General features: G+C 39.6%; 1 protein-coding gene and 1 long non-coding RNA gene across 7 annotated transcripts in view; one reads left to right on the forward strand and one right to left on the reverse strand.

Annotated features, from left to right (window-relative positions):
* Window positions 1-7,422: 7,422 nt before the first annotated feature.
* LOC311427778 lies at window positions 7,423-12,010 on the reverse strand. 2 transcript variants are annotated; one of them, XR_014687556.1, is made up of 3 exons: window positions 11,906-12,010; window positions 11,251-11,470; window positions 7,423-7,698 (listed from the first exon to the last, which is right to left on the reverse strand). It is a non-coding gene; the product is annotated as an uncharacterized lncRNA (long non-coding RNA). The 2 variants fall into 2 exon arrangements; XR_014687557.1 differs by lacking the exon at window positions 11,906-12,010 and adding an exon at window positions 11,640-11,826.
* Window positions 12,011-12,214: 204 nt separating this feature from the next.
* LINGO2 (leucine rich repeat and Ig domain containing 2) overlaps window positions 12,215-26,994 on the forward strand; it is a 575,497-nt gene continuing 560,717 nt past the window's right edge. For 2 of the 5 annotated variants that reach the window (XM_084505347.1, XM_084505341.1), the window contains exon 1: window positions 12,215-12,328. The gene's annotated coding sequence lies outside the window, so the exon portion shown is untranslated. Of the gene's footprint in view, window positions 12,329-14,346; window positions 14,412-24,089; window positions 24,122-26,994 lie in introns of those variants that run through there. The other 3 variants (XM_084505342.1, XM_084505344.1, XM_084505345.1) reach the window with 3 other exon arrangements.

Genomic DNA, 26,994 nt, shown 5'->3' on the forward strand with positions numbered 1-26,994 from the left:
GAATTAGAATTGGCGCTAGAAGTACATTTTAAAAGTCACTGAAAACAGAACAAACCTCTATCAACTAAAGCAACTAATCTGATTTGATTCAAACACAAGAATTCTAACAGTCACAAGTGCAAATATTCCCTGTTTATCTTAAAAATTTCTTTCTTTAACCACAATTATCAAGGTTTTTGTTGTTGTTGCTGCTGCTGTTGCTGTTGTTTTTGATTTTCTGTTACCAGAAGCATCTGGCCTTGTCTTATGGTAAAAGTCTTGTGTTTTGTTTGTTTGTTTGTTTGTTTGTTTTTAATTATTCTTTAACTGTTTGGAAACAGTAGTGCTGAGGTACTAACAGGCCAAGTCTTGTTCTTACCCCTGCCATCAAAATGGTTCCAAAGAGCATTGATCAACATGGTGTTAGGTGCTCTCTCTATATAAACATGTATGAACATATATGTAAAACATATAAAACTCCACCTTTGACAACCACACTTTTTTCACATGCTTTAAGAAAGCTGTAGATTTGCAAGGTTTGTTCTGTTTTTTTCCTATTTGGGTTGCCATTTGGAGCATACAGATGAGCAGGTATCAATTTAACTTTCAGTCAGACATTGCTCTACTTTCTGGCCTGACTACCCAGTTAATTTGAACTTTTTTGTTTGTTTTGGTTTGGTTTTGTTTGTTTGTTTGTTTTTAAATTTGATGCAAAATGTTAGGAAAGGTTTTTAAAAGCTAATTTGAACATAAAATGAATTAGTAATACTTCACGGGATACTGGGTTGTTACTCTGTAACAACAGAGTAACTACAGGGTTGTTACTCCTGTGGATGAGAAATTCCTAGGTTTGCCCTCTGAACAGAAAAGTAGAATGAGAATAAAAAATACATTGCTAAAGCTGCAAAGTCCTTTAAATACCCCAACATACCAGCTGCATGTCTAGACACTCTGTTCCTAAGATTTTGAATACAAAATAAGGCTTTCGGCTTTCCTCAGTAAGGGGTTGTCCTTGAATATAAAACAGACATGGCTTTGCTTTTGACATTGACCTGCTGTACCTGAAAAATACATTGCATTCAACAAAAACTTTTTTTTTTTTTTTTTACTTTTGTTAGAAATGACAGAAAAATTCTCTCTGCACATTTTTTTTTTTTTAATTTCATGTATTGCTTTTATATTTTTATTTTTAGGGTCTCTTGCTAATGTTTGGCATGATGGAAGTCTTCACTTGATATTAGAAAATATCTAAACTATCTGTTATTCTCTCCTCTTGACAGAGTTTCCAAGGAATGACAGGTATCTTTCAAGTCTCTGTGTGAAGCCAAACAATTCTGGGCCTCCTAAAGGACATTCCGTCCCTGTATAATGTATTGCTCCTGATTATCATCAAGATTGAACCCAGACAAAAGTTTCTACTGCCCTATTTCTGCTTGAGGTGTTGACTTAGTTGTAGCCATTCCCCCTCAAAATCAACAGGAGAGTTAGGGGCTTTCTGTAGTGATGGGTCCTTTGGTGGTCCTCTAAAAGGTGAGATTCATACATTCAGAAAGGTATGACAGGAACATTCTGGTGTGTTCTTCTTTCAGGCTATGTTCCCACTCTTGTTTGCATCCCGACGAACTTGTGAGGCTGAGTCATTCTCTAAATCATGTTACAGCTGCTGAGTTCAGGGAACGGAGGAGGGAAGAAAAACCTGTGACCACACAGCAGTCCTGTTAAAAGCAGAGTCAGATGAACTGACTAAGCAAAACAGCAGGCCTTCTCTTTGTTTTCTAGACCAGTTTGCTCCAGTCAGTACAAAGGAGTGGAAAACTGAAGGATGTCAGTCGTCAACACAAAAGCTATGGTTAGGACTATGTAGCTAAACCCAATAAGAGAAATGTCAATTTAGAGGAGAGAATTGCTGCTAACCTGAAAGGGGTGCAGTGACACGACTGTGCTCTGGAGAAAAGGGAAAATTTTTCTCCATGTGGATGACTGAACTTTGAGAAAGGGCATGTCTCAGCCATTAACTGCATGTGCCTCTGACACCATCCTTCTTGATGTAAAGATGGGCTTTCAAGTGACATGGGACTGTAAAACCTGTTATTCTTGTACAATTCCTGTAGGAATTCCTGGATTATTCTGAATCAGAAAAAAACAAACAAACAAACAAACAAAAAAAAAAACAACCCTTGCTGGGTCAAAATATTCTTGGATCTCCTAATGATCTTTTGCCCTGTAAATCTGTGGACAATGACTCTTTTGCTAGGTGGAGGATCAGGTCAGTTTGTTTGTTTGCTTGTTTGCTTCCTAGTTTTCCCTATTCTTCCAGCATAGGCAGGTTTGGAGCCACAGCTGCTAGAGAGGAGTTCATATGAGCTTCTCCAGAAAGCCCCTGGGGATGGAGGGCTCAGGCAGTAAGGTCTTCACCTGCGTCAACTGGGGACCAACCCTTTGCTGTAGCAGCAGTACTGAGGTCCACAGAAGCCAAAGGCAATGGGGGTACCAGACTGTGCAGGGTCTCCAGGTGAGGGCTGAAGAAGCTGTGCAGTTTGGTTAAGCAGACTGGCTCTACCTGGGGACAGGCTTTTTAAAAGAACATGGAATAGAGGAAGCTGGAACAGATAAGCTGCTACTCAGAATCTGTTCTGGAAAGAAATACCTTCTTAAATGGATAGTAAGAACAGAGTGCACATGCTGCATCATGGACACAATGGATGGTGAAAGTAAGTGTGAGACTGCCCATCTTGGTTCTACTACAAGTTAAAAATAAATAAATAAACAAACAAACAAACAAATAAATAAATAAATAAACCTAGGTCTAAGTTTGTTCCTATGTATAAGAATAACAGATCTCAGGAAATTTTCAGCTACCTGGCCTGTTTGCTAGTTCTAAGTCCCTTTTTGACAAAATTTTAAGTGACTGGAATCTTTTCTTGTCGTGGAAAAAATAACAATTTACTGCAAAACCCCTTATTCTGCTTAAGCAGCCATGCATTAAATTAAACACTTCATAAATCTTTTTAAAGTTCCCATCCAAAGCATACAGAAGGAGAGATGCCTTAGCTCTTAACATCTGAATGTTAAGATGTAATTATAATATATGCATATGGCAGGGTAGAGAAGAAAATTTTATGATACATTTGTTTTTGCCCGTTTCACTGATTAATCATCTGTGTATCCAGCCCTGCTCCTTGCCTATTCAGCCATTCCCTCAAAAATATTCTACATGTCCAGACACCTGTATTTTCATACAGCTACCATTTTCAGTATCCTACACCTTTAATAGATGTGTCCTTTCACCCCCAAGGTCCACAGGGTGCAAGGCATCGAGTGGGTCTCTGTGGGCACCTCTGTGTGTGAGAGCACAGTGGTGTCAGCTGTGGGACCAGGGGCGTCCCAGTTGGCTCTGGGTATGCATGTGTGCTGTCCCAGCATCTGGAGTGGGACTGTGGTCCTGGCAGCTCATGCCTCCAGGTGTCAGCAACTGGAAATGGGGATTGAGGGAAGCTACTCGGCAGACTGAACACCTGAGCACAGGTGCCGGGGGATCCACCTTGTACATCAGTATATACCTATATATATCCTTTTTATTAGTAGACTTCTGTCCTGCTCACCCAGATAGGCGAGCAGGATGAGGCCATTGGTACTGTGTTTGTGTGAGTGCTCTCAGTGTCTGACTGTGATCTGTACAGCTGGCCGTGTATATATGTGCTGTATAGGTGTAACCTCTGTGCAAGTTCCTGCTGAAAAAAAGCCTTCAGACATCCTGCTGTTTGGACCTGGCTGGACCTAGGGGCATGGGGTTGCAGCAGCCTCACCTCCCTCAGGCTATCAAATCTGGAATCGTATATTTTGCTCTAACCAATGGCACTCTTGTGGTATCCATATCCACAATGTACCTGTACATTTCTGGGGAAACAAAAGCAAAACAAAACAAAACAAAACAAAACAAACAAACAAAAACACTTCATGATGCTTCATATTCATGAGCTTGTCACCACGTGCACATTTCAAATGACCAAACTGCACGTGGAAGAAATCAAAGATTTAGTTGATGAAAGTCAGCAAATGTAAGTAAAGATCTGCTGACAGGTTAGGTAACCTTGAGTTTTGAGCCTGTCTGAATTACTACAAAAGTTACTTGGGGGTGAGCTGGGGAGGGGAGAAGGGGCATTCATACAGACAAGATCTCTTATTCTTCTCAGCAAATTCTGAGCTGGAACAGAAGACTTAGATTTACACTGGGAAGGGACTAGAAGAGGTGCCCAAGTCCTTTCACTAAATTCAGTTTCAGTCTGTGTGACTCTTCTTCACTTGTCTGTGCTAACCATCATCTGTGTATCCAAGCCTAGGATGTTTGATACATTCCTCAATTTTAAGCAATATCCTTCTTCAGGTAACTACAATTCTACTCACTTCATTCATGAATTACATAATATTTTCTTTCAAATCTGAGCCAAGAAACCAAATATCTGAACACTTAAATATTGTACAAACTAGTGCAATTACAACTGGATGTAACCATACAGCAACAGAACTTTTCTTTACCAATATTGAGAAGTTTATTTTTGAAAAACCCTTTTTTTTGTTTTGTTTTGTTTTGTTTTGTTTTTCTCTTTTAAATCTTTTGCAAGCTGGGTACATCTGTATTAGCAAATCAAATTACTGAAGGAGCTCTTTCTAGATATGAACTTGCTTTGCATCTGTGCTGGGAGTCCTGCAAAATACAATTGAGTGCCCAACTAGTATAAGCCAAGCAGCTTCCCCCTAGTGGTACCAAAGTTGAAGCCACATACCAAGACACATTCCCAGCACAAAGCAGACATGACTTGCCCCAGCAGCTAGCTATTGTCTTGTACATGGTGTGGGCATAAAACATTCAGTGGGAGTGAATTTCATTGCTGATCTGAACATAAGATCCTGAAAAATACAGGACTGCAACAAATCAGACATTACAGTATACAGTTATTAGGGCATCTGTAATATTTTTTTAGTATCTAGATCTGTAGATAAGTATATGCAGTTTTGCATAGGAGTAATATACCCCTTTTGTGAACAAGAACAACACAAATCAGTTCATGAAACTAGATAGTTAATTATTTATATGTCCCTGAGTTGCAAATTTATTTATGGAAATTAACATAATCCTAAATATTAAGCAAAATATTTTCTGCTAGGAAAACAACATGTTTTAGTTTCTTCTGCCTCTCTGATTCCCTGCCAACTTCAACTTTTGCTTAATATCTGCAACAATATTATTACTTTGATACACACCCACTGATGATTGAAACTTTCTCACACAAAAGAAATCAAACCAGTAAACTCAGCAATTTTTCTAATAAAGATTTGACAAATTTGAAATAGCAGACTAGCCATTTTCTAGACCTATTTGTAGATAAAAGTTCAGATTTCACTAAATTAAGAGTGAAACCGTATTTCTCCTAGGTAACTAGTTTCCTATTACAGTAGTTCAATTTTAATCAGTTAAAGTTGAAGATTTGTTTCCCTGTATAAAACACACTATTACTAGTTGCAGAGACTCAATTATTTTCATTTTTTCACAGAAATGAATTTAAAATTGCAGTTTTAACATTATTCTAATATACTTAAAAATTTATAAAAGTTTGCAAGTGCCCACACCTGTTGCTGTTTCAGAAATTTGTGTCCAAAAAAGCTGCATGATATAGTGAGTAATGTCTGAACAGATGGATTTTCAGCTCCATAGCAATAGCTGGAAATCTGAAGCAGAGTAGGGCAGGGATATATTATTGTTTTCCCTTTATCAGCCTTAGTAACACCATCTGGCTTTCAATTATGGAACTGCAACAAAGCCTATTTTCTCTTTATCACCATCTGGTACCTCATAGTCAAGCAACAGAATCACATGACAAATTTAACTGAGGGTTTTAAGAATTTCATCCATTGCAACTTGCAAGGTAAACAGAAGCTGTAGGGTTGCATATGAACTACTAAATTACGAAGTGTAAGGATAAAGGCACTGGAACTTGATCAGCTTACCTTCATGGAGGAAAGACTTGGAAATGCCCTGGTGTGGTCTGGCTCAACCAACAACCTCCCAGATGACTTCTGGGACCACTCAGCATTTGGATGCAAGTGGATGGGCACGTTTGGAGGCTCTGAGGGTTTGATAGCATTGCCAGACTATTTTAGTTGTCATCCAGGCTAGAGAATGGTCCCAAGGACTATTTAATTTCCTAGTACAGCAGTCTCGTTGCTTGGGAAGAGCAATGTTATTGTTCCTACCCACCCAAAACATAAGAAGAAGACACCAGATTGTGACTGATTACTCAGTGATACAAGCTTTTGGCTTTCTGCTGTCCGCAGTTGCTGTACATGGGATTATTATGTAACACATTGATGTTTTTGGAATATTTCCATCCCTTGTGTGAAGAATCTTGATGAGGGTGGAAATAGTTCTGGGTTAGAGATGCTGTTCTGAATGCATGTTACTGTTCTTAAAATTACTATCTTCCATGACACTTGGTGAAATACTCTAGGAATGAGTGATTAGTTGAATTAAAATTAGTTTCAGGTATCATTGAGAATAAATTGTGCTTATTCATTTTATTACAGCATGTGTAAAGTCGTGTGATATGCCTTTGTAACTACCATATGATAAACCTAGACACAGGTATTTATCAGCTGACATCATAGTTGAGACTTTCATATGTTTATCAAGGCATGTTTATATTCAGAATATAAGCAAGTCTATATTCAGAATATAATTACTTACATGAAGCTCATATTCTTCACCCTGCATTGCAATCAAAGTTACTGATAGGTTAACTAATGATTATATCAAGGCAGAAAAGTCATCAGAGGACATTGAATAAATGTTTGAAGTAATGTTACATACTATCTATCAGGTTTAAAGTGCCAACCTAAATTGTCTATCATCAACATTTCACAATTTCATAGTTTATTCCTTGTCTGCCAATAAAATTATTACTCTTCCTGCTTTACATGTATGATAAGCACCAGTGGTTTAGTAACATTAGACATAAATAATATTTTATTATTTAGAGCAGCTTTTGAACAACAGCAATAGCTGTATTCTGTCCCTTAGAAGCATATGAGTGTTCTCTGGCTGACCTTTGAAATCACTAACAGAAATATTAATTCTGAAAATGTACATTGGGTTCACCAGTGAGATGCTCCTATTTTACACTGGTAAATTACATGAATTCCATTGACATTGCATGTTTCATAGAAACTGAAGTAAAGCAGCAGTGAGTAAGATCCAGAAAACAGTATTTTAAGAAAATTATAAACTAGCTTCTGTTCAACCAGATTTTGCATGACTTTGATTTAAGACCAGCTGAGTGCTTTTCTCAAAGTCTTTCGACCTCAAGATACATGTAAACTTCAAACAAAATGGAAGTATGTATTGCCTCTCTAAATCCTTCCTGTATCACATAAATAGGTGGACAGAGATGCATCATAGCTTTTATTTTTTGAGAGTTTATGTTTGTTATGGCCCTGCTTCCAGACAAATACAGAGAATGTGAGTAACTAAGGGCAGAGGAAAATGTATCCTTTCAGTGTAGACAGAGATGCATGTAATCCTGGCCTTTCTCACTTTGAGAAAGTGAAAAAATGCTCAGTTCCCTTTAGGAACTGAATGTTTAACAAATAACATCACTTTTATTTCACTGGCCTTTCCATGGGTATTTAAGAGGGATTGCTTCTCCTCTTGAATTATGTGGTCTCCTGTAAAAAAACAACAACAACAAAAAAATAAAAATCTGATTTGTACATTATTCATGGTTGCTGAATATTGTTTAATAAAACTGGGACACCTCACAGCTGATTAAAAGCGTAATATGGTGAAACATTCATCGCTGTGATAAAAATAGCCAAACAGGGTATTTATTGGGTCTGAATTTATTAACAGGAATTATGGATATATACAAATGCATTTTATGAAATCTCTTTCCCCACTGAGTGATGGTTCAGGTCAAGGGTTTGCTTACTATATTGAAAACTGGTATGGCTAGCAAGAACTCCGAGATTCCCACTGGTGAATTACTGTAATATGCACAACCAGTGCAGAGTGGTATTATTTTGGTAAACATGATCTGAACGTACAGGTTCTGCCTGTGCTCATTCTCAAGCAGCATGTCTCATGCCAGTAAATTCTAGATTGTATCTGCCTTGTCACAAAAGTGCAGGTCCTGGTCATGCAGCAATTGGGCTAAGAAAGACATGTCTGGCATGGATGGCAAATTGACCATCCTAACCAGCTTTGCTAGGCAATGAACCCAGGAGAGCTATGCTGCACCACAACACTCACCCTCAGGTTTACCAGTACTAGGTGTTGATTAAAAACAGAAACAACATAAAAAAAGTGTAGTATGGAGAATTGATCTTAGTCTTCCAATGAATTTTTTGAATTCTCTTTCTAGGTTAGAAATAATTTTGTGTCATAAAAGTAATCTTAATTTTTCAAAACATCATTACTTTTCACAAGAAACAGTAAAAGATTATATAAATTGCATTAATTTAAATTATAATTTTAAAAAAGTTTCAAGCTTGAAGTTTTTATTTAAGTGTAAAAAGTACTTTTTAGAAACCTCATACCATATGCTGATGGGCATGTGGTTGCTAAACTTTTTTGTTATTATTATTTTTATTTATAGATAGAAGCACATTTAATGGTAGGCTCCAAATTATGATTCAGCCCCTGATTTCATTCTACTGAAATGCCAAATAATTTGCTAACAACTGGGGTAATGAAACATGAGACATGGTGAGCCTAACTCATCAGAGATTCATATGGCTAACCAATTTATTTTTTTAATTAGAAAATACTTGCTGTAGATACCTAAAAAAAAAAAGTTTAAAAAGTATGAATTCTTGCTATGGAAACGTCAGAATGTTAGAACAGTAGCTGGACTAAACATTTGCAAGATAATGAAATATAGTAAATGTATTTTTGATATATTTAATATTTGTTGCTAAATGAATGTTGATTTGATTATTTCTTAATTTAATTTGTTTTGAAGAGGCACTGTAATCTTTACTTATGATACAGTTAAAGGTAAATGTGTAATCTTTTTTTTTTTTTTCTATAGGAACTACCTTTTTAGAATTAATTTCAAAGTAATTATAGTTCTGATCTTTCTTTACAGTGGATTTTCTTCCTTTTCCAGAACTTACAGCAAAAAGGAAGTACATTGCCCTTTCAAAAGCCCTTTCCAATTAAAGAGCTAATGGGATCTTTAAAAAATGCTTTTAGAGCGTGTTATGTACATAATCCCCCAGAGCAAAAAGAGTCTCATCGGCTTCGATTTTTTTATGGAGCCCTGACTGAATGGCCAGCAATACTGGAACATTTGGCTTCTTCTTGTGCATTGTTGTTCTGGCTCCTCAGAAAGCCAAATACCTACAACCAAAAGGAGATGAAAAGCTTTTCAAGCTGCAGTACCGTTCAGTATCCTGCTGCAGAAGCTTCCTTTGTGATTCACAAAATATGTATAATGCATTGAAATGGTCACCACAACTGGGATTTGACTGATGAGATGCAGAAGAGTTCTTAAGTTTTCCTTTGCTTTATCTTTTGATAAAGTTCCCTTTGGTGATCCACTCTCCTTGAGTTTCAGTCTCTACATTAATGCAAAGTTTAAGAGACATTTATTTTTCAAATTTCGCTTGAAGCATTTCCTTATTTCAAAAACAATCCCAACCAGCAAAGTGATAGCCTTAGTTATTTTACCGTTTCTATTTTTAGTTTGTAGTAATTCAGCCTCTGTACAGCTATGCTGCTTTATCTCCCAGTTATAGGAACACTCATGAGGTGGCAGTATCCAGGAGAGACTCCCATTTATCTTGCTGTCAGTACACTTCTTGGAGTAGATGGAGTACTTTATCTTGCTGTTTATAAACCTTCAGAAAAATTACACCTAACTGGCAAATTTTAGGTACTTCTATATGCAGTATAAAATTTCCAGTGGGTATGAAAACATTGGTGTAATTTCCTCTGAATAGTGATCTCTTCGTATTACTAACACTTGATAGAAAATGCAGGAATGTCTTCTTAAGTATTTTTTCTTTAATAACTGCAGCTCAACAGCTGTGTCCCAGTAGTAACTAATGGCTTTGGGTACTAATTTGAGAAAACTTGTAGGAACTTTGTACCATGTGGGTGTACAGCACTTTCTAAATATGGGTTCACTTGAAAAAAGCCCACAAGTCAATTGCTTTTGAAACTATGGGTTCACAATAGGGAGTTTTCTTAGGGAGTGTTTTTTGTTTGTTTGTTTTTGTTTTAAAGGAAAACAGTTTTGTCAGGTATTGCTCATTGGTGGTTCTTCTACAGATTTTACAATAATCTTCTGTCATTTTATTATGTGTTATTCCTTCACGTTGTACATGTATCTCTCCTGTTCAAAGATATTACAGATAATGTGCTGTAAGCCCTAGATTTCCTGTGTAGATAAGTCATATGGCATGTGATTCGGGATCAGCAGTGCTTCCTTTTATTGATGTGTGCATTACACATATTATAGCACTGCCAGACACAGAGCCAAGGTCAAGAAACTGCACTTTAGCTTCTTATTTATTAGTGGACAAAGGTAGCTAGCTGCTCTTCTTTGGTACTAGCATTATTATCTGGGCAGTTTAGGCCATATGTGGAGACAAAAGGAAACAGCAAGTCTTGATAGCACTGGGTTGAATATAGAAACTGACCACGAATTGAAGAGAAAAGCTTTTGCAGCAAGAAAAAGTTTTCTTATCTCTGAGGTATGGCCATCAGGGCTACTCTTTGGGATGCTTCGTGAACAAAAAGCATTGGTATAAAAGAACAAAGAACTATGGCTTGTTCAGTCTTTCTTGATAGCTTCCTTTATTCTAAGTCTTCCATTGTCCTCAACAAAACTTGTGCCTGTGCTTTGCAGAATGCAGGTCTGCCTATTTTCGTTTACCTCCTACTCCGCTCTCTGAGAAAAAGCCACGCAAACCGTGCATACACACGCGTTTGTACATGTGCAATAGGGAAGGCTGAGTGTCAGAAAAAAGAGCAACTCACATTTATCATTCAATTATTTGTTAACTTTCCCTTCTATGCTCCAACCGTGAAGAAAAATTCTGTGTATGTGCCCATTTTTCATCAGTTTTATAATCTGCACGTTTCTGAGGATCGCAGCCTCTGGCCAAGTTTGCACGCACAAGGATGCAATTTGCCAATTGTAAGAAATAAATAAAAAAGGTCATTCTTAGAAATCGTTAGGAAATTGGCACCGCTGCTACTGAATTACCCACCGGGAACCTGCCACTCCACATCCTCGATTTCGAGTCGCGTTAAACGCCGCTATTTCAGAGCGTGCAAGAGCCTAAGACGAAGTGCCGAGCTCCGGCAACCAAGCACCACCGCCCCCGGGGGATGCCGACAGGCGGCGGGGGGCGCCCCGACGGCCCCTCCGCACCGACGTGGCCTCTGTTCTCTCCTCGGCATCAGCTCGGGGGCTCCGGCCACGGCCACCTGCGGGACACAGGGATGAGGGGCGTCAAGGCGCCGCTGCCTCCCTCTCTCCCCGCTCGAGGGGAAATTCCCGTCCCCGTCCCCGTGGGGGACTCGAACCCGGGTCCTCCCCGCGGGGCCGCGCTTGAAATGGCCGCCCCCTCCCCTGCGCGCCCACCACCCGTCTCACCCCAAGGGGGGCCGCGCCCCCAGACTACAGCACCCCATAGCGGGTCGGGGGGCTCCGGGCCACACCGGGTGTATCGGGAGCGGAGCGGGTGCGTGTGATGGTGGTGCCGGTGGGGGGCTCCGGGAGATGCTGGTGGTGTCGTGGGGGAGCTGCGGAGTCCCTCCCCGCCCCGAGCACCCCCGGCGCCGCCGTCTCGGCGGGGGCCGCGGCGCGGAAGGAGCCGCTCCGCCTCTGCCAGGGACGCCCCCCCCAGCGCCCGCCCTCACCTCGAGCTGGCGGCGCTGCCTCCCCGCGCTGCCGCCTCGCCTCGCCCGTCCCCGCCGTGCCGAGCCGCGCCGAGCCGCGCCGAGCCGAGGGGGCTAGCCGGCCAGCCCTCGCCCCTACCGCCCCCCTCTTACGGCTGCCTCTCCCCCCCATCCTCTCTCCGCAGTCAGGAGAGCAGCCGCGGAAGCTCGCTTGCTCCCGGCCCTGCCGGCGATGGAGCGGGCGTCGCCCCCCGCCTCAGCCTGCCTGCCGCCCACAGGAGGGCGGTGACCGAGCTGGCGCCCCGCCGGGGGCCGGCGCGACCCCTCGCAGCGCCCCGCTCGGATGTCACGGCGCCCCGGCCGCTGCCCACCTCGGGGGGGGGCCGTGGAGGGGGCGGCAGGCGCAACCCCGGCTGCCTGAGGGAGCTCCCCAGCTGCCGCCAGGTAAGCGGCGGGGTTGTGGGGCTGGGGGGCGGGGGAAGCAGCCCCGCTGCCGTCGGGGGTATCGGCCGCGGGGAGCCCGCCCAGCGGGGCAGGGGAACTTTTTGGGTTTTGGGGGGCGCCCCCCTCACCCTGCGGTGCACCTCCGTCTTCATCCCCCACGGTGTGGGGGGGGCGAGCGGACGCGGGATGGGGGAACCCCCTTTCCCCCTCCCCCCCCGGCGCTCTCGCGGGGGAAGGGGGACGGAGGGGTCGCTGTTGCGGGCATCGACCCCCCCAAGAAAGGGCTCCCTCCCACACACACGTCTAAACCTGTGATGATGGGGGCTGGAGCCCCCCGGGGTGTCAGAGCGCTACAGTCCTTTGTCGCCGGCGAGGTGGATGTGCCGCTGTGCCCTCATCCCCCCCGGGTGGTGGTGGTGGGGGAAATGCTCCGCGTCCTGCCGAGCAGCCCCCCCCGAGTGCCTCCGTGAGCAGCCCGAAGTCGGGGGGCCCCCGCACGCACCTGGCAGAAGCACAGGTACGGCCCCAGGACCACCTGCGGCCACGCGGCCCCTCCGCTCCCCTGGGTGCAGGCTGCGGGGTCTCGCCCGCCCTGTCCCACAGCTGCCGGGATCAATGCCAGATGTTCCCGAGCGTTTCTCGCTCTCTCCCCCTCACCCTCCCGCCCCGTAGCTTTCCTCGCCAAGCAGAGAGGAACCGCAGTGCTTTCTCATTGTATGCCGCTATTTCGAAACGCTCTTCTCTCAGAAGTGTAAGACCTTTTCGTCTAAGAAGGAGAAAAAACCTCTGGACGATTCAACATAAATCAGATTTAACTTGGATGTCTTATCCAAGTGTTGGTGGGGTGTGTGTGTGGGGGAGAGAGCACCACACTCCTTTTTTTTTTTTTTTTTTATACTGGCTTTGTCATAAAAATGAGCTGTGCAGCCCTCATTTCAGTCAAAACTACAGCACTAAGGGATGGAAGTGAAAATTAGTTCGTGTAACGTTAAGGGAGGTAATCCGTGACCTGTAAAACCTGCACCCAGTACTTCTGAAGCCTTACCCTGCTTCCTGCAGCGATGCACCTGGGATTGAGGGGTCTACAGTCTAAAGTGCGTTCAAGATTATTTCACCTGAAACTGCTGTGTGTACCCTGAGAGAATTATATAGCGTTTTATTCATTCACTGTCAGAAGCAGCATTCACATAAAAAAAAAAATACAATGATAATCCAGTAGGAGGTGGAAGAGAAGGGTGCCTTTTCCAGTGGAAACCATGCGGTTAGGAGATGCTCAGTCTCCCTGCTGCCTGCAATCCGAGCAGCAGCCGTGCCATTAGGGGCTACACCCTTTCCAGGAAGTGCTTCCCCGTGGATGTGAAGCTGCTGTGTGGTCTGCTCCGGTGCATAATGGACCACAGCGGAGGGAGGGTGCGGAGGGAGGGTGCGCGAGCGTGGTGGGGTTGTGCTTTCTCCTGCTGTGTGTGTGCAGATGCCCCGGTGGAAACGCGGTTTGGGGTTTTTCCTTCAGATCAGCATGTGAAACGATTGACTCCTCAGCTACTGTGCCACCTTCTCACCTTCCTCTCTTGAAACGTAGTGGTTTTGACAGTAGCTAATATGTGTGCAGCAGAACAGCAGTATTTCATTTTTTTTTTCCCTTTTTGTTAAACCGAAGGTCCCTGAAAACTGTTTTAGCTGCTCTGAATCTCCCCCCTCCAATCGTCCCCTCTCTTGAGAAAGTAGGGATGACACCTATGTAGACCGAACAAAATCAGGTGCAATCAGCTCAACACGAGCAGCATGGCTCAGTGGTTTGAGGGTAGTGTGGATTTTTGCTGGCGTTCTAGGATCGAGGTATTCTGTGAAAGGGCTCTAGGTGGAAATGTTTTCCTGCGCAGCGGCAGCAAGAGGTGAAGGAATACAAAGTACTAGAGAAGCTTGTCAGTTTAGACAGACATCCGCAAGTGCTGCGATTAGTACTGTGTTGGCATGTCACTGTGAAATAATGCTGTGGATTTTGGTGTCCTGCAGTTAAGGAAAAAGACCAAAGTAACTTGCCGTTCGTAGTCTGAAGCCATATCGTTTTCTTCAGCGCAGAAAGGTAAGAGGGTCTGGAGGCTGGAAGATTAGTGCCTCTATGCTGAGTTTAAAAACGCCCCTGCGTCTTAGAGGGTTTTTTAAGTCTTATGTAAGACCTTGTGAATAATATAAACACAGGGTGGGTGTGGTTATCAGTGAGGGTATTGATGAGGACTCGAGGAGGATTCCTATGGCTTTAATAATTCATGCTGGTATGATTGTTGCCTTTGTTTCTGCATTTTTAAATTTGGTGGTTTTCTGTTGGTGGCATTTATTATTATTATTATTTTTAATGCCTTTTGACTGTGTAAAGCTCAGGGAATGAAGTGAGGAAAAAAGGTCCAGGAGTTCTGAAGGCTGGGTGTACAGTTGTCTGCTGGTTCATTGGCTCGTCCTTTGTGCGAAGGTAGATTTCCTTCTAGCTGTTGCTGATAATTAAAAATACAGCTGAGGGACAATTAAGTGGATTAGTTTCAGTGAATTTGTACAAAACTAAGCATGTGTATTACTGCATGCTCCTTTTGCATGCAGTTTGTTCAGCTACAGGTTCTTTAACATATTCTGTTAAATACAATCTTAATTCTGCGTACTTTCTTTTCACATTCTCTACAGATATCCAGGACATTTAAGACAATCCTGTTTCTTACTAGTCAGTGATTGACATTCCTATGTCATTATAAAGCTGATTTGTCTAAGCTGCATCTAATTATGAACCTTTACAAACTACTGCTTATTTCTAATTAGTACAATGAATAGCGTGGCTGTTTATTTTCCAAAATATTTTTAGTTCATGTATCTTCAGCCAGTTTTATGGAACTTTTTTTCCCTAATTTGAAAGCATAAGGAGAAGCTTTTTCCTCTTTTCTGGCAAGAGTGACTTCTTTGTTATTTTAGAAAAATAGTAAAATAAATGAGATAACTCCATAAAGAATGAAATTGAAGTATTTGAAATTTATAAGCATTGCTGCTCAAGACCTATGTTCATGCGGCATACCAATCGATGATTTCTGTGCTGAGATATCAATATTATTCCCATGGGATGCGCTGAGTAGAGCTCATGTTTGGGTTGCTTGCCATCTCATAAACCTTTTGATTTCTGGGGACAATTCCATTTCTTAATGATGAAAACCTGTAGAGGGAAGAAACATGGAAGATAAACTGTCATCAGTATTGTATAATGACATTTCACTGACCCATTTTCTGTTGATAAAATGCAAATCTTGGTGTTTTTTTTTTCTTTTCCTTTTTTTTTTTTTTTTTTCCCCTCTTCTTTTCAGGAGCTATCCTGTGAAGAAGTAGTTCATAAGATTATTTGCAATCGTACTGATCAGAGATTGTTATTTGATTAAAATCTGATCTCACATTCCCTTTGAAACTGGAAGTAGATGTCTGTATCAGTAGTAGGCTGTAGGCAAGTCTTGTTATATGTTAGTACACTGTGTTTTCAGCCTGGTGATTATGGTGAAACTCATAGCAGGTCAGCATGAGTGCTTAGTGAATATCTCTTCTGTGAGATGGAATTAGTGAGCAGTTAAACTCATCTCCCAAAGATATGCTAATTACGTACAAACAGAAGTAAAGGTGCATTGAAATGAATATTCTTGCTTGAGTGTAATATTTGAAACTGCTTTTTACTGCTGATTCTGCTGATTCACACTTTGGCTAATTTTTGTGCCTTCATAACAGACAAGAAAGCCCCTTTTGGATTTAGGTTTCAGGAAAAAGACAAGTATCACCACACTTAACTGGTTTTAAAAAAGACGTTTAGATGTAGAGCTTAGGGATATGGTTTAGTGGGGACTGTTAGCGTTAGGTCAGAGGTTGGACTCGATGATCTTGAGGTCTCTTCCAACCTAGAAATTCTGTGAAATCTGTAAATGACATTGTCAGTGTAGGATTATTTTAATATTTATTTTTTTTCAGAAAAATAGTCTGAAGGAAATGGGCACATGTGTTTTCACCTGATGAGCAAATTAAATTTTCCAATAACGACAACAATTTAGATAATTGTTTTCATAGTTACACAAATAAGACAACAGAACTCATTAGTTTTCAATGTCAAAATTAAAGTTACAGTGAAAGGAAAAAAAAAAAAGAAAATACATAAATACATGCAAAATTTTATCATCATTAGTAATAAAACTATAATTTATTTTGATAGACTGAATAGAATTAAGTTCAGCATAAAGATTTGTCTGTATAAAATCTTACTTTATTATGGAGTTTGATTAACTGCAAAATGTCTGTCCTTTAGTTAGAATGGATAAGAATAATCATCCCACAGTCCTGTTGCCTTTTGTTTAGCTAGGATTTATACAACAGTGATTTGTGATTAATACTTCATTGCTAGTAGTAAATGTATGTTCTATTTTATATGTAAAAATTATCATATATCTTCTTAAAAACATTATTCAACTGAAGATAGTTACAGTTTCTTTTAAACTGTAACAAAATCACATGTATCCCACAAAACCTGTATCTGAACATACTGTATCTGAATTCTAATATGGAATAATATACATTTTACAATTGAAATTCTACTTTTTAAAATTGCATTTGTTCTGAAGATTGAGAGCCACCAGTGATCATCAGCTCAGGTTACAGGGGCTAAATAGGAAGACAAAAAAATACCAATTTCAAATATTTCTGTCTTCAGTGCTGAAGACTTGTTCTAGCCATAGGGGTAAGCCGACACTTACGTAAGGCAAAGGCCATAGCTGAGTTCTGAGTTCAGAAGCATAGCTAAGTCACCAGGCCTTGGCTGCAAGGAAAACAGGATTTCAATGGAGTTCCTTCTCTATGTCTTCTTTTCCCTGGTAATTCTGTGGTGAGTCTGGTAAGGGGAATCACACCACTAGAGAAATTGAAGAAGTTGACATTACCATGGGCAGATTGTCATCCTATGTCCTCTTTCCAACTTCTAATTAGTCTTTTCTCCTATCATGTCCTTTACTTTAACTTGTACATGAGAAAATGGCGTTAATTTTTCAGCAAGTGATGATTATCCCTGCTTGCTGTGCTTCATAAGCTGCATTAGGACTTGTGATTTGGTGTAGTCCTTTGGATCAGCAGATACTGGCCATGAGTTGGAGCTTCTGCTGGAGATCTTTTGAGGAAAACCTCAGTTTGGCTTTTCCAGAATTTCGTTTCCCACAAAGCAAAAAGGTTTACGTCCTCAGTGGGAAGCTTACAGGTTCCCATCATGGTGCAGATGGGTCTCTGGTGGCTGGCCTGGCCCCAGCACTCTGAGAGCGTTGTGCTGGTGCCACATTGCAGCACAGCTGCTCCTCTTAGCAGCAGTGGGATGGTAAGGAGATTTATGTCACTCATCCAGTGATGGAAAGGCACAGAGGAGTTTCCTAGAGATTAAGTTCTGCAATGTCCAGCAAAAACTACGCAGTCAGGTTGTACAAATCTATGTGTGGCTATAAAATAAACAGCAACGTTTCATCTTACTGTGAATGCCATTTGCATGGGGTTGTGCTTTGTTGAACTTTGAGCTCAACCTGCTTTGGGTCCTGATGCAAGCTCCCCAGCAGTTTGAATATGGACATGGTTAAGGGGTTGTGTTAGTGGCTCCTCCTGAATACAGTAAAAAAAGAGAAGTTATTTAGCTGCATCAATTAGTGAAGCTCTGTTACAGCCCATGGGACCACATGCATTTATTACAGTAGCAGGTGAGAAAGTTTTAAATGCTGTTAGTGGGCTATGTGTTTAAAACACTTTCTTCAGGAAGGCTGCTTACTTTTTGTCGATATTTGCTGTTACAGCTGTCTGATGGGAAATACCAGCAAATGTCTTTTAATTCCAGTAACTCTAGTTTCAGTTTATTAGAACAGTAGTTCTCTCTGTTGATAGACCCAGGGAAATATGAATGTCTGCAAACCCATAATTATGTCAGGAACTAATTTATAGCCTGATTTTTTTATTATTATTTTTTATTTTTTCAGTGAAATCATATGGTAGAGCTTACAAAGAGAAATTATATGGGTACAGTTCAGATCTTTGAAAGAGATAAGAACATTGAGAATTTTTAAATTATTTTGAAAAGGATTTTCTCAAGGATTATCAAAGCATTTAATTCCTACTACAGATTGAGTGAACACATGTATCTTACAGATGGGAAAATACTTATATTTATTACTAATACCTGTAACCACTTTCTTGTCATTCTTTATGGTAGAGTAAGCTCTCAGTGCCATCAGGCAGGAGGTTGTCAGAAGGATTTGCAGTTGCTTGTTGGGCACTGATTACCCAGCTTGACTGACTGGGTTATGAAGACCACAGCTAACATTGGGAGAGAGGTAGGAAGAGAAACAAGCTTCTTGGGAAGAAGAAATTCTGCTTAGGTCCTGAAGAAAAGGAGAGATTTCAAGATGGTGAGACTTCACCACTCAGCCATCTGCAGGTCTTACCTGGGACATAGTACAGCTGACAGTCCCATTAAACAGGAGTGGGACTCACTGCTTATGACAATATCCCACATTTCTAAAAGGGAGAAGAATAAGGGAGGCTGAAGCAGGAATGGTGGTGTTAGTGTGTCTGGGAATGAGAGAGCCAGCCAGGCCTGTGACATCCCGGCACCTCCATGGATGGCCATTACCAAAAAAAATGAACCACACTTAATTTTAAAAATTGTGATGCACATTTCTAGTCATGATGGTAACTGTCCTGACAGGACAGATTATGCTCCTATTCCTGCCAAAGGTGTTCAGAAAAGTAAACAACCATCTTTAAGGGCCATGTTTGATTACAAGACTTGCTTTAGAGTTTTCTCTCATGTTACTGGTGCTGCATGCAGCAGCTATGCAGACTAGGGTATTTACATAGAAGAAAAGATGGAATTTTAATTTTATTGAATAGAAGTGATAGCATTCACCAGTAGTAACTTGAATAGTTACTTTTTGTTTTGAAATACATTTTTTTTTTTAATTTGAAAAATTTTGATTATTTTTGATTTGAAAAAATTAACATTAATAAAGTACGTAGGGAGGAACTGGTGAGAAATGAATTGTGCTTAGGTCAGAAGATGAGGTTGCCTGGAAGAATTATCAGACTTCTACATTCAGTAGTGGCTTTAGAGTCCTTTTAATTGCTATCTTATTTTTGGAATGCTGAGTGTGACCAAGGGAATGAGAAAATACCTGTCTCATGGCAGATTTTGACTGCTTCTCCACTCAAACTGGCATACTTTACATGGCAAAAGAGGCACACAGGCTACAGACACGAAGACAGAAAATATTAACTAAGTGCAGTTTAGTTAGCTGAAGCCTTTAAATAGTGAGTAGACCCATTTAATTTGGCAAAATAGTTCTTCCACATCCCCAGTGTTCAGAGACACTAGTGCAAAGAACAATCAATTCCAGTTGGAATTGACTGTGTTTGCTAGACTAGGTTATAAAGCATTTAAGGAGATGTTGAAAAGTTTAAAATACAGGAAGTCTTTGTTTCAGTTGCTTCCATAGAGGGTGAAGCAGGGATGGTTACAGTAGAGTTGCTACAAGGTACATATATATCAAGGTACATAGAAGTGGAGTAATTGGAGAGAGAAGGCTGCAGCAAATCATGAGGGTGTAACAACTTGTTTCCAAGAATTCTGAAGGAAATGCATAGCCAAGCACCTGAGCGACTTCTGAATCTGTCATTTATTTTTCAATACTATGTGTGACATGGAGGATAGGCAACCATTAGGAAGAAAAAAGATGTCAGGAATTAATAGTAGGTTGAAACCCAAAGCGGTAATTGAGAAAAAATAAATTGTCAGCAACATCTAGAAGAACATGTTGTGAAGACGTAACATACCTGTGGTCACTTCAAGAGAAAACAAATGGTTCTACACATGGAAACAGTCCTGTACAACCTCCTTCTGACTCCCAGTGTGGCTTAAACTGAGTGTACAACTGCAGTCTTACTATCAAAAACTTCTCTTACTGATAATGCTTTCCATCAAACTGTTCATATGCTTTTATGAAGACCTTGGTGAAAACACTTCCTCTGTGGAAGTAAAAAGGGTGAAAGCTACACGCGTGTATGGGATTTTGGAAAAATTAGTGCTTGTGAAGAAACAGACACAATTCCTACTTTGATTTTGAAGTAATTAAGTACTAGACAACGTTATATATACATTAGGGACTGCAAAACAAGTAATCAAATATCTCCTGTCAAGCAATTAAAGGTAACATGAAAAGACAAGCTAAAGTGGTTTAGGAAGATAAAAAAAATGTACCTAGATCTTTTTTAGTAATTATTTTGGACCTTCCGTTATGTGAACAATTTTTACATAAAATTAATTTGATAAAACTTTGGAATGGAAAAGGTAGAGAAAAAGTGAGGGTGTTTAATATTACATATCTTAGTTTCAATGGATTATTTTTTGCTATTAAGCAAACAAAAAGTCATCTGATGGGAAAAGAAATTTGAATTACAAAATATTTTAAAATTAATAATACATTAACCAAACATTACTGAAGTAGGAGTTTCAGAACTGTGTCTGTCTTCTAAAACTTAAGAAGTAGTATATCCAAAAGCACCATTTTTTAACTGTAGTAGACAAGCAAAACAAGAAAAAAATAAGAATATATCCTCTGAATACCATTAGAGCTGTTATGCATTACATCATACTACACAATTGCTTGCTTATGCAGTTGCTTTAGCTGCCCCTCTGGGGGCTTTAGCTGTTCTTCTGAAGCAATTTACATTGCTCATTGGGAAGGATTTCAGGCTATAAGGACCATGAATTTGATTGTTGCTGCATTGGTTACTGCACCACTACTCAGCTTGATTTACACAGTATTTTGATCGTTGAATGCTACTCTTTGTAGTCTTGCTTAAAAACAGTTGAGATGTTACTTTGCAGTGTGAGTAGACAATAGTGTCTGAATACTTAAATTAGCATCCAGTTATAATAATGTAGTATGCTCTATCAACACATAATCCTGATATTAGAATAATCTAGTTTACAATTTTTACTTCTGCGTAATTTTTGAAGTAAAAACAGGTTTGCTTGATTTTACTGTAAAGCAGCTTGCAAGAAAATTTTAGGACTTCCTTTTTCATTTGAAAGGTGAGTCAGGTGAGTGCAGCAGTTGAAGGCAGATTATGCTCAGATTTGACAAGTACCAGCCACCAAACAGTTCACTACTTGTTCAGTTTAGTGGACCTGTACCAAATATTTGATGCATATGAAAATAAAGTTTTTTGCTTGTTTGTTTGTTTGTTTGTTTGTTTTTCATTGTTGCCTCTTAGGAAGTGAAACTGGAAACTGTTGCTGTAGGTTGCAGTTGAAAGACACTCTTGTTTAGCTAGAAAGGAGACATTCCATAAAGGAGATTCAAACTTCTCCATCATTGTAGGGGTTCTCTAACAGAATGAGAAATCTATGTCATCGTCCACTGGATTTTAAATTTAAATGTTTAATCTTGATTACAGATTTATTTTATTCACAAGCTAAATAGATATTAACAATATATGGAAGGCAACACAGTAAGTGCCTGGAATATGTCAGGAGCTTATATGGATTTGTCTTCTTCAGCAGCTACCAAAGAAACTCTGTTCTTCTGTCACTTTTTTAATGCATTGAATGCAGTATGATTGTATCTCAGATTTGATATTGATTGTGAATACTGATGAGAAGTAGGCAATACCTTTGGACCCATGGACAAATTACCATTATATTGTTATGCATAGGTTGTGCAAACTAAAAAAAATATACTGTATGTTCAGTCTTTCTAAAGCAAACAGAAGACTGCAGAAAGTAATCCTGCAATATATATGTTAGTATGGTCTTTTCTGGAGATTCTGTTGGAACAATTAGTTACATTTTAAACTCACCAGAGAGATTTAGAATACCAAGGCTCTCCAAAATTTACATTAAGGAGATCTATGCATGATTTTGTGTTCTTTTGAAACTCCTGCTCAAGTATTCTGTGTTTATACTTGGAGAAATGAACTGTTACTCATGTCAAAATTTATTTTGATGAAAATTTTCAAGGACTTGTGTAAAAATCTGCCAGCATTTTTGCACAAATTTGAAATCTGACATGCAAAATATTATTTCAGTGATTTGTAGTTGTTACATAGATACTCTAAAAGGAAATAAACAAAAATGTGATAGTAGATGAAGATCAGAAAATACTTGATAAATAAAAAGAAGCAACATATCTGCTTCATTCAGTGAGTTTGGAAAATAATTTTTATCCAAGTAAACCAATACGTAAGAATATTTTTGGTTGGGTTTTGTAACGGGAGACTTGTGGTATTTCATTTAGAATACCAACAGCACCATTTTCTGCAACTGTCAGGAAAACAATTTAGGCCTGTGTATGAACTGTTTAGCTTCTTCTTTCTCCTGTAGTTCCATTCAAGTTCAAAATTTATCTTTATATCCCACCTAGGTAACAACAGCGGTATTACTGACTGCTATTTCTTCTGTGCTATTCTTTAAAGCACTGAAAATATTAACTCTTCTAACACTTTGTAGTTAAGAGTAGGTTCTTTTGGATCTGCTACCTGTAGCGTTTTCCTTTGAAATACAAACGCTGAGCTCTCTTTAAAGTGATAAGTGCCTGAACTCTGATATAAGTAATTATTCCCCTTACAGCTTGTTACATAAATGTTTTGCCTCAGAAAGTAAGACAAGAGTGAAGCTCAGTTATTGATGATACTCATTCTATTTGCAGCATGTATTAGTGCAAACTTTTATATTTATGGTGGCAATCACTAGATGGCACTGCTCTATGGTCTTTGTAAGTTGCTATGTTTTACTTTTCTTCAAATATTCATTCTGTTTCGTGTTACATGACCTAGCAAACTGTTAATGGCTTTATGGTTTGATTTTTTCAGGAATTGTGGCAAGTGGCAGGAGAACTTGACTAATGTGATTTTCAAGGCAGGCTAAATCCCCAAGAACCACAGGTTTATGTTCAGAAAGGGGTAAAGCATGCTGTTTGGCAGTCTGTTCCAGGACTGGTAAACAAGAGGCATCAAACAAAAAAGCTGCAATAAGAATACTCCACAAATCCTGTGTTGCTGATTACGTAAGTGTATCTTCTTGGCAGGAATGTCACCAGGTAATCCTAACTTCTCCAGCTGGTAGTTCTGTTTTTTCTGATCTCAGTTGTCAATGCATCTTTCAGCCAAGTGTATGAGGAACAATAAAGTGCAATAACACCATTCTGACACCAAAGTGGTGTCAGGATGTATGGTTAAATACTGCACATTAAAATGACTCTTGTGGGAAGACTGCCCTAACAACTCCTCCCCTAGTTCAGGCTGTGTGCAGCCAAAAAAACGAACAAACCAAAAAAAACCAACAAAGCAGAAACTGCTCTTGTACACATGTGGCATCTTTTCAAAATGTGAGGTACCAAGTCCATCACTAAGGTTAGGTATACAATGGTAGTGAACTTCTGTAGGACATGGGTAAAGCTTGGAGTCTTGACAGTCCTTATGTGTTGGTCTGCTTTGGTCCCAAGCTGATATTGTTTTGCTGATATCGCACCCTGGCACAGCAGGCTCCAGGTTTGCCTGGCTTCTGCTTTGTTTGAAGAATAGTGTAAAAGAGTAAGCTTGTCTAATGGCTGCATATAAATGGAAATGCCTTTGATCCCCAGCAAAGCTGTCTCTGGAGCCTCTTCATTTCTTCTGGCTGGAAGCACTGTCAGGCATTCTTCAACCAGAAGCTGACTGTGAATCTCCTAACGTCAAGCTCGCTGTGCTGCGATTCTCTCAAGGGTAGGTGGTTGTACTGTCAGCAACAGCAGCCAGTAGGCATTTGCCGTTGTTGAATTTTGAATGATTAAGGAGCTAGGCACTAGTTCCTGAGTTTGTCATCTGAAAGTGCTTTTAAAGATGTCTGGCTAAATTCTATATGGCTCAGATTCTACTTCTTGGAATTAAAGTGGTGGTTGAAACTGTGCATATTATTTTGGATTTATTGCAGAAAAAGGATTTACCAATCTGGTTTATGGAGAAAATTAAATTTCACTCCCATCCATTCCTGCTGTGTAGTATAAAGGTTGGGAAGTTTTAAATGAAATCCTTTATTCCAGCAAGGCAATTATAAGTGCTTATTGTAGTACTGGATTTAGTGGCTGTTCTTTGAGTTCTCTAAGGCTTTTTGTTATCAGTTTATTTTTCTTTCTTGCCCTTAAGATGCAATCACAAAAATACAACACTATTTAGCCTAATGCTCTCAGAAAATCTTTTTTGAAAGATGAAACTATAAATGCATTGGGGAAAAAAATTGAAGTTCTTGCATGCATTAGTTTTCAATGTGATATTTGTGTTTTATAATGAAACTGGAATTAAGTGGTTGTTCTTAAATTGCTTTTGAGCATGAAACAATATATTTCATTATGTATTTATCTAATTTGGTTATTATTGTGAAATTATCACCTGAAACAATCTCCAAATATGATTTTGGTGGTAATAATTTGCCCAACAGACAGGTGAAAATGATTTTTGCAGAAGATATTCATGAAAAATTGTGGAAGTTTTTGAGGGATTGCTAAATAAATCACAAAATCTAGTCCATTTCATAATCCATTATTTTTGATGTGAGGTTCTGGAGGCCTGAGCATGGTGTTGGCATGGTAATGACCTGTTCAAAAGGACGTCAGTTTACGTATGCTTTTAATGACCAGTTTCAGGTTAAAGTAAAGTGCAAGATGAGGCAGCAGTGGTGCTAGCTTCAGACTGAAAGGATTTAGGTTGAAGAATTATTTGCCCTGGATATTGAGACTATTGCTCACATCTTCATGCAGCAACCAAATGGTTGACACAGACGCATCAGGACGGGAATACTTCTTTTATCACCTAGTGTTTTTGCTAACAGTAAACTCATGACTGATTTTTGAGTGGAGCTGTTTTGTTTAAAGCATTACACTTGTAGACTGTGCATATATTATAGTGAGGAAGCCAGTTGTTCACCAGCTTGTGAGACAGCAGCCTTGTTACAAGTGTGTCTCACCAGTGCTTGTAATCCAAAGCTCATTCTGTATTCATTTCTCGATATAGTTCACCAAATTGGTGAAAATCTTGAGAGAGACTGAATGAACTGTGACCAAATTATCCAAGAAACTGTCATATAGACTGCACTGTAACAACAAAAAGTCTTAAAATGAGTCATTTTCTTTTAGTGCTGGGAAAGTGATTTTACTAACACAGGAAAACATTGTTATGCCTAAGGCTGTTCTGTCTCTACTTGACTCAAGAGTCAAACTCAGACTCCTTCCCTGAGTTCCCTTATTGCCTTGCTATCAGCTGTAGTTGTAAAAGAACAGGCACACATTTTATACTGTGCTGTGGCAGGAGAATGAGTTTGCTTTCAGTTCCTTGTAGAACAGTTCTTCAAGCTGAGAAGCTGTTTTTAGTAAATAAAACACTAGATTGTTTTAAAAAATAAAAACAAAAATGTAAAAGCTCAAAACTGTTGTTTTACAAATTGCCACTTCATTTGCTGTCTGATGAAGTTGTGATTTGATTATTTTGACAAAAACATATATTAGTGTTTTATTTAAAAGTTCTTAGAGGGTTGTGGGAATTCTCAGTTATTTCCTAATTAGTACGTCAGAACGACTGAAAGCTAGTCACTTTTTTCATAATCGATACTTGAATCTAAAAGCGAAAAATAAAAAGTCGCAGTTCAGAATATACACATGGGTATGAAACACTTTACAGTGAAATTAGGGTTACAGTTACAGTGGTAATTTAGGGCCATTCTTTATATGACAGTAGAATATATACATATATGTAGAGATTACCAATTTCAGTCATGAATATCATATATATAGAACACCTCTTTTATATGTAAACTAAAAATATTTTTCAGTATTCTATGAACAGTGCTTATGGCAAAATCTCTTTTCAAATGCATTGTGCAAATCTTCAAAGCTGCTATGGCTGCTACTGCATTATAGAATATGTATTCACATGCAGTAGAAATTCCTGCAGCTTTGTTAACTAAGATAAACAAATATTTTTAATAATGAACCATATAAAATGGAAAATAGCTTGATACAACACTGGAAGAACACTTGTGGGTATCATAGAGTCATCTGATAACTTCTCCAATACCCTAAATTTAGTAAATATTGCACAATAAACTGGAATTTCAAACTTGATAAATGTGTGTCTAATGTGTGACATAAACTGCTCCATTAAATGAAGGTGTGCTTTATATATATCAAAGGCCTAACTGAATTCTCTCAAATGACTAGGCTGAATTGTAATAATAAGCATAATGTTACTGTGTTACACTATTTTTTTGTTCTTGTATAATGTACTCAACTCCCTGAGTACTTCTGAGTGTACTGTACTCAGCTCATCTCCACAGATGAATCTCAGACATGTGGTAAAAGTCTTGGTGGTGAACTTCATAAGAGGATTTATTTGCAGTACCCATTTCTGGAAAGGCCTGTGCCAGAGTATGCGCAATCTTTTGTTGACTTTTCAGAGTATTTTTGTGGAGGAAACCATACAATTCCATGACAGACCCTTTGAAAGATCGTGGTTTCAAAGATGCCAAATGTTGTAGAGTTAGGATCCAAAATACTCTTTCTAAGCGTATTTTAGGAAAAGGAGACCCTCTCAAAGGAGCAGGCAGA

This window comes from Aythya ferina, assembly GCF_964211825.1.
Source record: "Aythya ferina genome assembly, chromosome: Z".
Lineage (NCBI taxonomy): Eukaryota > Metazoa > Chordata > Aves > Anseriformes > Anatidae > Aythya > Aythya ferina.